Raw genomic sequence first — 9386 nt, 5'->3', positions numbered from 1 at the left:
TGTAACATTCTTCAATAATTAGGATTCTTTTGCAACCTTTATTTCAACAATGATTGTTAAAAAAATTATTTCATCATTGAGTGAAACCTATCTAGTATTGTAGATGTGTCATACAAGAATTTTTATGCATCTTTCATAAGCATTACTTCCATTTCCTCAACATGGCCAATTGTAAATATTGTGTTTTCCACAACTTTAAATATAGTTGTGCATGTCTCTTTAATTATTTGTAAGAATTTGTCAAACTCAGTCTCAAAGAAATCATTTGAGGTCATTGAAGTAGTTAGACTAGTATCAAATAATGTTTTATTCTCTATAAGAGGCATCCATAACTCAAATAGTAACCTTCAAACTTATAAACAAAAATCAAAATATAGAAAAAAAGAAAGAAAAAATATTAATAGTTACCATTAATTCTTTCAAATGAATAATGTTCAAAATAACATAAATAAAAATCAAAACTATTTCAAATGAAATAGTTAGATTGTAATGTTTGAACTATGATGGCATCGCCTTCAACTTTTCAAACATTAAAAACATAAATATTAATAAAAATCTATATATACTATGAAAAATATTTAAATAAAACACATACATAATCTAATTAAATAATGAAAATATATAAACTAAATATATAATTTTTAAAAAAAAATTAATCACTAAATTTAATAAAATATAAATTTTATCGATAAGGTGACCTTTCCATCCACATCAATGAAAAAATTTAATTATCAAATATGAGAAATGTAAATATTTTGAAACATGCAAATATAAAACTATTATGAAACATACAAATCTAAAATATGCAAACCAAAAGCATTTTACAATATGCAAATCTAAAACTAGTATGAAACATGCAAATGTAAAACTAAATTGAAGAATGCACTTAAAAAATGTGCAAATGAAATGTATTATCAAATATCTAAATCAAATAGATTTTCAATCATTTTGTTCAATTTTAAATTTGCAAGGCTAAAGTATATGAAACTTATTGAAATTGAAATCTATATCAAAGGAGAATATTAGAACTAATTTTGAAACTAAATCTTCCTTTAAATCTAAATATGTAACTAAATCTTCATTTAAATCAGAATATATAACTAAATCTAAATCTAACTACAAAACTAAATAAAAAATAAAAAATAGAAATCTCAAATGCAAAAAATTACTTCAAAACCTTAATCTAGTCTTCTTAAAAAACTCTAATATGCTCCAATAATCTCCACCTCTTCCTCTTTGTAAAAACACAAAATGAAAATGAAATGAGGAGCATTTATTTTATAACCTATGAGAGACTCCTCATATCCCCCAATAGATGTCTTTTCATATTCTACAAATTTGTTTCAAATTCCTCCACTCCCCACAGAAAAAAGCATGAATGTGCATGTGTCAATGGCCCCGTGGTCTACTAGTAAAGTTGCATGGCTCACAAAGACTCCACCGAGGATCAAGTCTTGTTGAGTGCAAAGCTCTAGCATCATAAGGGATGAGGCTGAGATCATGCCCTAGGTGATTTTGACGATGTGGATGCCCCTTAGTCCTTGGCTCTAAGCCAAAGAGGTTTCAGGCACGAGTGGGCCTGTATCGGGTTCCTAAAAAGTTTATGTGGCGGCCTTCACTAGTTGGTAGCTCGTAGGTTTCGTGCCTCACTTGTATGAACTCTCCATAAAAAAAAATATACATTTAACAAAAAGAAAATGTTTTATATTAAAAAAATTAATGAAATTATTTCAGCCCTTTTTTTTGGGTTCTATTTTTTTGATCTTATCTTTTCAGGTCCTATTTTTTGGCCCTATTTCTGGGTCTTCTTTTTTTGCCCCTTTTTTTGGACCCTATTATTTTGACATCCATTTGGCTTCATATAATTTTGGCCAGTTATTATTTTGAGATTTTTTTAAAAAAAATTATAATAAAAAAATATATACTAAATATATGATTCATCTACTTTAAATAAATCATTAACTTTAATAAAATACAAATTGTATTGATATGGTGGCATTGTCATCCACATTAATGATAGAATTATACTTTGAAACATGAAAATATAAATACTTTTAAACATGTAAATGTCAAACTATTATGAAACATTCAAATCTAAAACATTCAAACCAAAACTATTTTGAAATATGCAAATCTAAAACTAATATTTGTAGGCATTTATAGGCATTTTTCAAACTTAGTCTCAAAGAAATCATTTGAGGTCATTGAAGCAATCAGGCTAGTATCAAATAATGTTTGATTTTCTATTCGAGGCATCCATAACTCAAATAGTAACTTGCAAACTTATAAACAAACATCAACATATAGAAATAATCAAAATAAAAAAGTATTAATAAATAAAATAAATTCTTTCAAATGAATAATTTTCAAAATAACATAAATAAAAATCAAAACTATTTCAAATGAAATAGTTAGATTGTACTGTTTGAAATATGGTGACAATTCCTTCCACTTTTAAAACATTACAAACATAAACATTAATAAATATCTATATATACTATGAAAAATATTTAAATAAAACACATACATGATCTAATCAAATAATGAAAAAATATAAATTAAATATATGATTCATTTATTTTAAATTAATCATCAACTTTAATAAAATAAAAATTTCATTGATAAGGTGACCTTGCCATCCACATTAATGATAAAATTTGATTAAGAAACAAGAAAAATATAAATATTTTGAAACATGCAAATATAAAACTATAGTGAAACATACAAATCTAAAACATGCAAAAAACATTATTAAATATGAAAATCTAAAACTAATATGAAAAATGCAAATGTAAAACTAAATTGAAACATGCCAATTAAACATTTGTAAATAAAATATATTATCAAATATCTAAATCAAATAGATTTTGAATCAATTTGAATTCTAAATCTAAATCAAACATGCAAGGCTAAAGTTTATGAAAATTATTGAAATTAAAATCTAAATCAAAAGGTAATATTATAACTAATTTTAAAACTAAATGTACATTTAAATCCAAATAAATAACTAAATCTAAATCTAAATGCAAAACTAAATGAAAATAAAAATAAAAATAAAAATCTCACATGCAAAAAATTACTCCAAAATTTTAATCTACTCCTCTTCAAAAACTCTAATCTGCTCTAATAATCTCTACCTCTTCCTCCCTATAAAAACACAAAATGAAAAAGAAATAAGGAGCATTTTTTTTTATAACCTATGAGAGAGTCCTCATATCCCCCAATAGATGTCTTTTGACATTCCATGAATTTGTTTCAAATTTCTCCACTCCTCACAAAGAATAAGCATAAATGTGGATGCAAATATATATTTAACAAAAAGAAAATGTTTTATATTTAAAAATTTAACAAAATTATTTCAACTCTTTTTTTTGGAGTTCTATTTTTTTGGGTCTCATTTTTTTGGCCTTATTTTTTGGGTCCTATTTTTTGGCCCCTTTTTCTCGGCCCCTATTATTTTGGCATCCATTTGGCTTCATATTATTTTGGCTAGCTATTATTTTGACAATATTTTTTTATTTTATAATTTAATAATGATAAAATATATACTAAATATATGATTCAGCTACTTTAAATAAATTATTAACTTTATTAAAATATAAATTGCAATGATATGGTAGCATTCTCATCCACATTAATGATAAAATTATATTTTGAAACATGAAAGTATAAATACTTTGAAACATGCAAATGTAAAACTATCATGAAGCATTCAAATCTAAAACATGCAAAACAAAACTATTTTAAAATATGCAAATCTAAAACTAATATGAAACATGCAAATTTAAAACTAATTTGAAACATGCACTTTTAAAATATGCAAATGAAAAGTATTATAAAATATATAAATCAAATAGATTTTGAAATAAAATCTAAACCTAAATAAAAAATGGAAGACTAAACTATTACATGCAAACCTAATTTTTTTGAATAAAATTCTAAATCTAAATGAAACTAAATAAAATTTAAATTTAAATCAAAGTAGAATATTATAACTAATTTTAAACCTCAATCTACATCTACATCTACATATAAATGAAAATATAAATATAAAATAGAAATCTCACCTGAAAAAAATTACTACAAAATTTCAATCTACTCCTATTCAAAAACTCCAATCTAATCCTTCAATAATTTCCACCTCTTCCTTCCTAAAAATAACATAAAATGAAAATGAAATGAGGAGCGTTTGTTTTATAACTTGCTCCTCATATCCCCCTATATACGTCTCTTCACATTTTACAAATTTGTTTCAAATTTCCCCACTGTCCACAACAAATAAGCATGAATGTGCATGCAAAATTATATTTAACATAAAAAAAAAATCATATTGAAATTATTTTGGGCATCCATTTAGTTTCCTATTATTTTGGCCATCTATTATTCCAGTAATATTTTTTAATTTTATAATTTAGAAGTTTGTAATTTCTCCCTTTTCTTTTTTATTGACAAGGAATCTTGGCATATTCCCGTGTTGGTCATTTGTGCTACCATTATATAGAACGACTTTCAGCATAATTAATGGGTGAGACATCCATGGTAACTAATGAAAAGTTAGACAAGGAAATGACATAATAAAAGGAGGAGAATAGGCTCTTGAATGAATTCCTAGAGGCTATGAAATAAAACTAGATGGAGTGGCAAAGACAACTGATAGTAGAAAATGAAGCTCAAAATAGTTATAAGGTCCACAAATAGATTTGAAATTGGCCTTCTTGATATTTGTTTTATATGTGTGTGTGTGTCTATGTGTGTGCAACACCAATCACATTATGATCTAACTCAATATGCCAATGAGGAATATCGGGTAAACAAGAAAATTTATGAACTTTTGAAGACACCAAAAATATGGTATATAAACATACATTTAAAATTGATTAATAATGAATTCAACAACAGTAACAATGATCGTCCACTATATACAAAGATTAATAAGATGGAAGCACAGATATATAATATTATCTTGAAGGAGGATTGAATGTGGGTTTTTCTTTTCTATACTCTTAAACATTTCAACATATCAATTTAAGTTTATAAATTAAATGCACACCCTTTATGTCTAAATAAATACAAACATGTTAGTTTACAAAATTTCATCAAGTGTGTCAAGTATTTGAAAATAGATAAAAACAATTAATACTTACAACTTCTAGTATATTTATTCTAATCATTGATTTGTATCAATAATAAACTATATAGTTATAAAATTAGTTAAAAATAGAATAATTAAAAACTTTTAAAAGATTTTTTTGATTAGTGAGAATGATTAGCTCACAAATCCTTCTTTAAGAGTGAATTGAGTGGATAATAGTCCATCACAAATCTATAAGACATTAGAAAAGAGATACAGAGCTTTAATCATTTAAATTAAACAAAAAGAAATCCAATAAATTGTGTACTAAAGACCAAGAAGCCAATAATTCGTACATTAACTGGTAAAGACTTATAAATATATGATGCACATGGCAAAATAATGATAAAGAAAGAGGAGTCAACATATCTAGAGGCGATAATTTAAAGAAGGTGATGGCAGCAATGATATCAGCAACATGAACAAATGATAATAATTTTGGTTTGATGAGTTAAATAAATGAACGTGGGTTTCATCCGACTTGGAAGCAGAAAGCTCCAACCACTATTTGTAGCACGATTTAAGTTAGAAAAACCATTGGTGGCAGAAACACCAAATAAAGGCATTGTCAGAAACATTAAAACGCACTAACATTCAGCCTATTATCTGCTACAACGCCTCCTTTAATGTCGCCCTATTATTTTAATGCTATGTGTTCCATATCCAAATTGTCTATTGTTCTAAACAATCTGTTTGTCATTTTCTTCTAATTTGTACCGTTTGCTTTATCTACCTCGTGAATTATGTGGATATAACGAACCCTAGAAATTCAATTGCTCAGAAAGATAAAACTATAAATGGAAACAAAACGTGTCTAGAGGCTGATATTAGTTTTAAAATAATCATTCAAAAGCTCTTGGTCCAAAATAGCTGGTTGATCTCTCTATATATACGTTATTATACAACGACTCAAAGAATCAGATAAAATCGTTGTTATAGTTTTAGTAAGTCAATTTTAAGAGGATATGCATGTTGAAAGAAGTAATAGGACGCTATATTACATTATTTGTGAATAGTAATAGTTGTTCTAATTTGAGTTAGGTGTGGCATTCAGAGAATCAAATATAATGGCGGATAGAAGTGCTGGCAGCTCAAAGAAACGTGGAAGAAAGAAAGGGGGCTGGACTTTTGAGGAGGACATTCGACTTATTTCTTATATCATCTTCAATGGTGAAGGGCGTTGGGATGTTTTAGCCAAAGCATCAGGTATTTGGTTTATACAAACTTTAAAACATATCAGTTGAAAAGGGGTTAGTTTTTATTATTTAGTATTTTTAATCTAAAATCAAGTCTTAGTGCATGATGTTTAAGCGGCCAGCTAAGATATCCACATGAAAAAGAAGATATCTATTTTAATTGGAAACAAAACAGGACTTAAAAGAAGTGGTAGGAGCTGCAGGCTGAGATGGAAGAACTATCTTAGTCCTAATTCCATCACACCAACATGACTGGAGGAAGAATGTTTGATTGTTGATCTCCATGCTTGTTTGGGAAACAGGTAAAAGGGAAGCATATTATTAGTTCTTTAGTTGAATATTAATCTAGTTGTTTATAGCTGTTATTTTAACTTACGGATAATAACTATAAAAACTAGGAATCTCTTATATGACATTTAAAAGATCTAAATTTAGTTACCTAAACATAAAGGCAGATACTTGCTTAAAAATACTCCAAAACATACCTGTTCAAAGAATGGTACTCGAGAACCACCTTAAAAATTGTCAATATACTTGAGCATAAATAACCTATAATCATTCAATTTTTTGTAATAATAATAAGCATATGTTTCAATTGTCTTTCCAAAATTCTCACTAGAATTATGTAAAAAAAAGTGTCTATTTCTACATGATATATTTATCAATAGACTTTTACTAATTTTTTTAATTACTTAACATTAATACTTGCAAGATTAAATTAACAATGAACAATAATTGGTTTGAATTGACGCTCTTAATTCCCTACTAATCTTCAAAATAATTTATTTTATTTCATTTCTTTTTTTTTTTCCCTCTGATAATATACACAGTGAATGAACGTTTTGTATGTATGCTTTTGAGGTGGTCTCAGATATCAGAAAGCTTACTAGGCAGGACAAACAATGGAATCAAGAATTATTGGAAAACCCATTTGAAGAATAAAATTGAAGTCCACTCTAAGAGTTTAATGCCAACTTCATTTGAACCTCCAATTGATCTACAAGGAGGGCTTTGCAAAAGATTAATATGGAAAACCGCTGAGATCAGCAAAGAACATATCAAAATTAATTCATTTCAAGCAAATACAATTCCTTATAAGAATAATGATTTTGATCAATGTGAATCCTTAAATGCTGCTACTACAAGGAAGAGTATTGAATATGAAGCCCAAAATGTTGTTGAATTTAGGGCAATTTTGGAGTAGGGAGAATATTCAAGTGATTCAGCTTACAACTTCTCCGAAGACTTGTATAACTCCGAAGTAGGGTATTCCTTGCATAACTTTCATTTGCCATGTGAGAAATATATATTATCAATCTTAAAATTAATTTCACAAAACCTTAAAAAATGGTCGAAAAAAACTATTGCCCAGTGCCATATTTACTTGGCAACTTAATAAATCAAGTGGTAGGAGTGTACGAAGTGAACTCGGTAGATGAAGGACAACTGGGCAACAATGGATGCTGAGTGAGCTCGGTAGTGTGAACGCTGAGTGAACTTGTTAGCCACTAGAGGGTGGAGCTCGGTAGAAGACAGTACCAAGTGAAGTCGGTAGCCACTACAGAGTGGAGGTCGGCAATAACTATAAAGTTAAAAACTCAAATAAAGACCAAACCAAGTCACAAACTTCCAACCTAAATATTACCACCATCAAAACCAGAGAACCCAAGGCTTTAAATATTAAAAAATAAGCTTCACAATGAATAAAGAGCAATGGATTCAGGTGTTCCTACTTGCTTCGTATTCCACATTGATTGAAACTATTACAAAAGCTGGGAGCATTTGGCTACAACTAGAAAATCCAAAAATAACCCTAAAACTTTGTTGGTAAACAAATTTGTTCTTTTTATCTTTTGTGAAATATGATTCTAAATGCCCAGATTATGAACAATATCTATTCACAACAGTTGAAAAGTCATTTTATGATTATTGGCTCTTCTCTGAACTAGTAGGTACAGCTCCCTATATGAATGATATTCAAAGAATTATGTTTGTTCCTACTATCTAATTTGGGGTATGCTCTTAACCCGAGAGCAGAAGAGGCAAACCAAATTAAGCCTAACTAGAACTTAATTCGGGCAAGAAAGACTTCAAAATATTGAAACAGATTCACATATCCACACCTCTTATGAATACATAAATCTATTCACATAAGACTAGATTAAGTTAAAATACAAATCTAAACTAAGACTAATAAATCAAGAAAAACTAACAGAATCCTTTCACCAAATGAATTATAACAATACTTATTACATTCATTTGTATTATGGAAAACAGGGGAAATGAAACTCTGTTCTTCCTTAGTTCTCTTTAAAACAGAAAGGAAATACTAACTAATCATAACACGTACTGGAGTAGAAAACGATTGAAATAAACTACCATTCAATTGGCTTTGCAAAAAATAGTACTTCACACAAAAAAATTTCTGAACTTTGATTAATCATTGAATTTCATACATATAGGATTTGAGAGATGATCGTTACAATAGGAATATTAATCGGTTCATCTTCTCTAGATGACAAATGACAAGATGCCAATTTATCATATCAAAACATTAACAAAGATTTCAAAATTTACAATAGAAAATGAAAAAGGCGGTAATCTAAATCACTTGGACTTCGTCCCCTTTTTAGTTTTCGTCCTATATGTTTTAGCAACCACCATGATGGCAATCAATTCTTCATGATTGGATGCTTGTACGTTGGTGAATCTCAAAAGAAATTTTGAATGTTCTAGAGCTAGTTCTTTTACTTCATTCAGCTGACTTGTCATTTCTTTAGCGGCCACATGCACGCATCTGCCAAGTGTTTGTAGTTTTGTCACTCTGTTTTGGCTGCTTGAAGCTATCCCAGACATATTACTCAAATATGTAGAGAAATTATTTTTCATCACTTCTACATTAATAAAGGATTTCCTTTGCCCACTAGTTTGTGACTCAGTGTGCAATCCTCACATGAGCTCAAATGCTCTCTCTTGGGTCCTCTTTGCTTTATCCCCTATTTCTCTGAGTCCCTTCTCAGCTTCCTCAATCATTTCCATCTTGAATTGAATACTCTAGA

At 28.3% G+C, this 9386-nt stretch overlaps 1 pseudogene; it reads left to right on the top strand.

Annotated features, from left to right (window-relative positions):
- Positions 1-6198: 6198 nt before the first annotated feature.
- On the top strand, positions 6199-7531 carry LOC149577307 (transcription factor MYB57-like; annotated as a pseudogene).
- The last annotated feature ends 1855 nt before the right edge of the window (positions 7532-9386 follow it).

Source organism: Cupressus sempervirens, chromosome 1 (genome assembly GCF_028749045.1).
Source record: "Cupressus sempervirens isolate cs-2001-9-10 chromosome 1, ASM2874904v1, whole genome shotgun sequence".
NCBI classification, from domain to species: domain Eukaryota; kingdom Viridiplantae; phylum Streptophyta; class Pinopsida; order Cupressales; family Cupressaceae; genus Cupressus; species Cupressus sempervirens.
The sequence above is the reverse complement of the archived record's forward strand: the minus strand, read 5'-3'. Positions and strand labels throughout refer to the sequence as shown.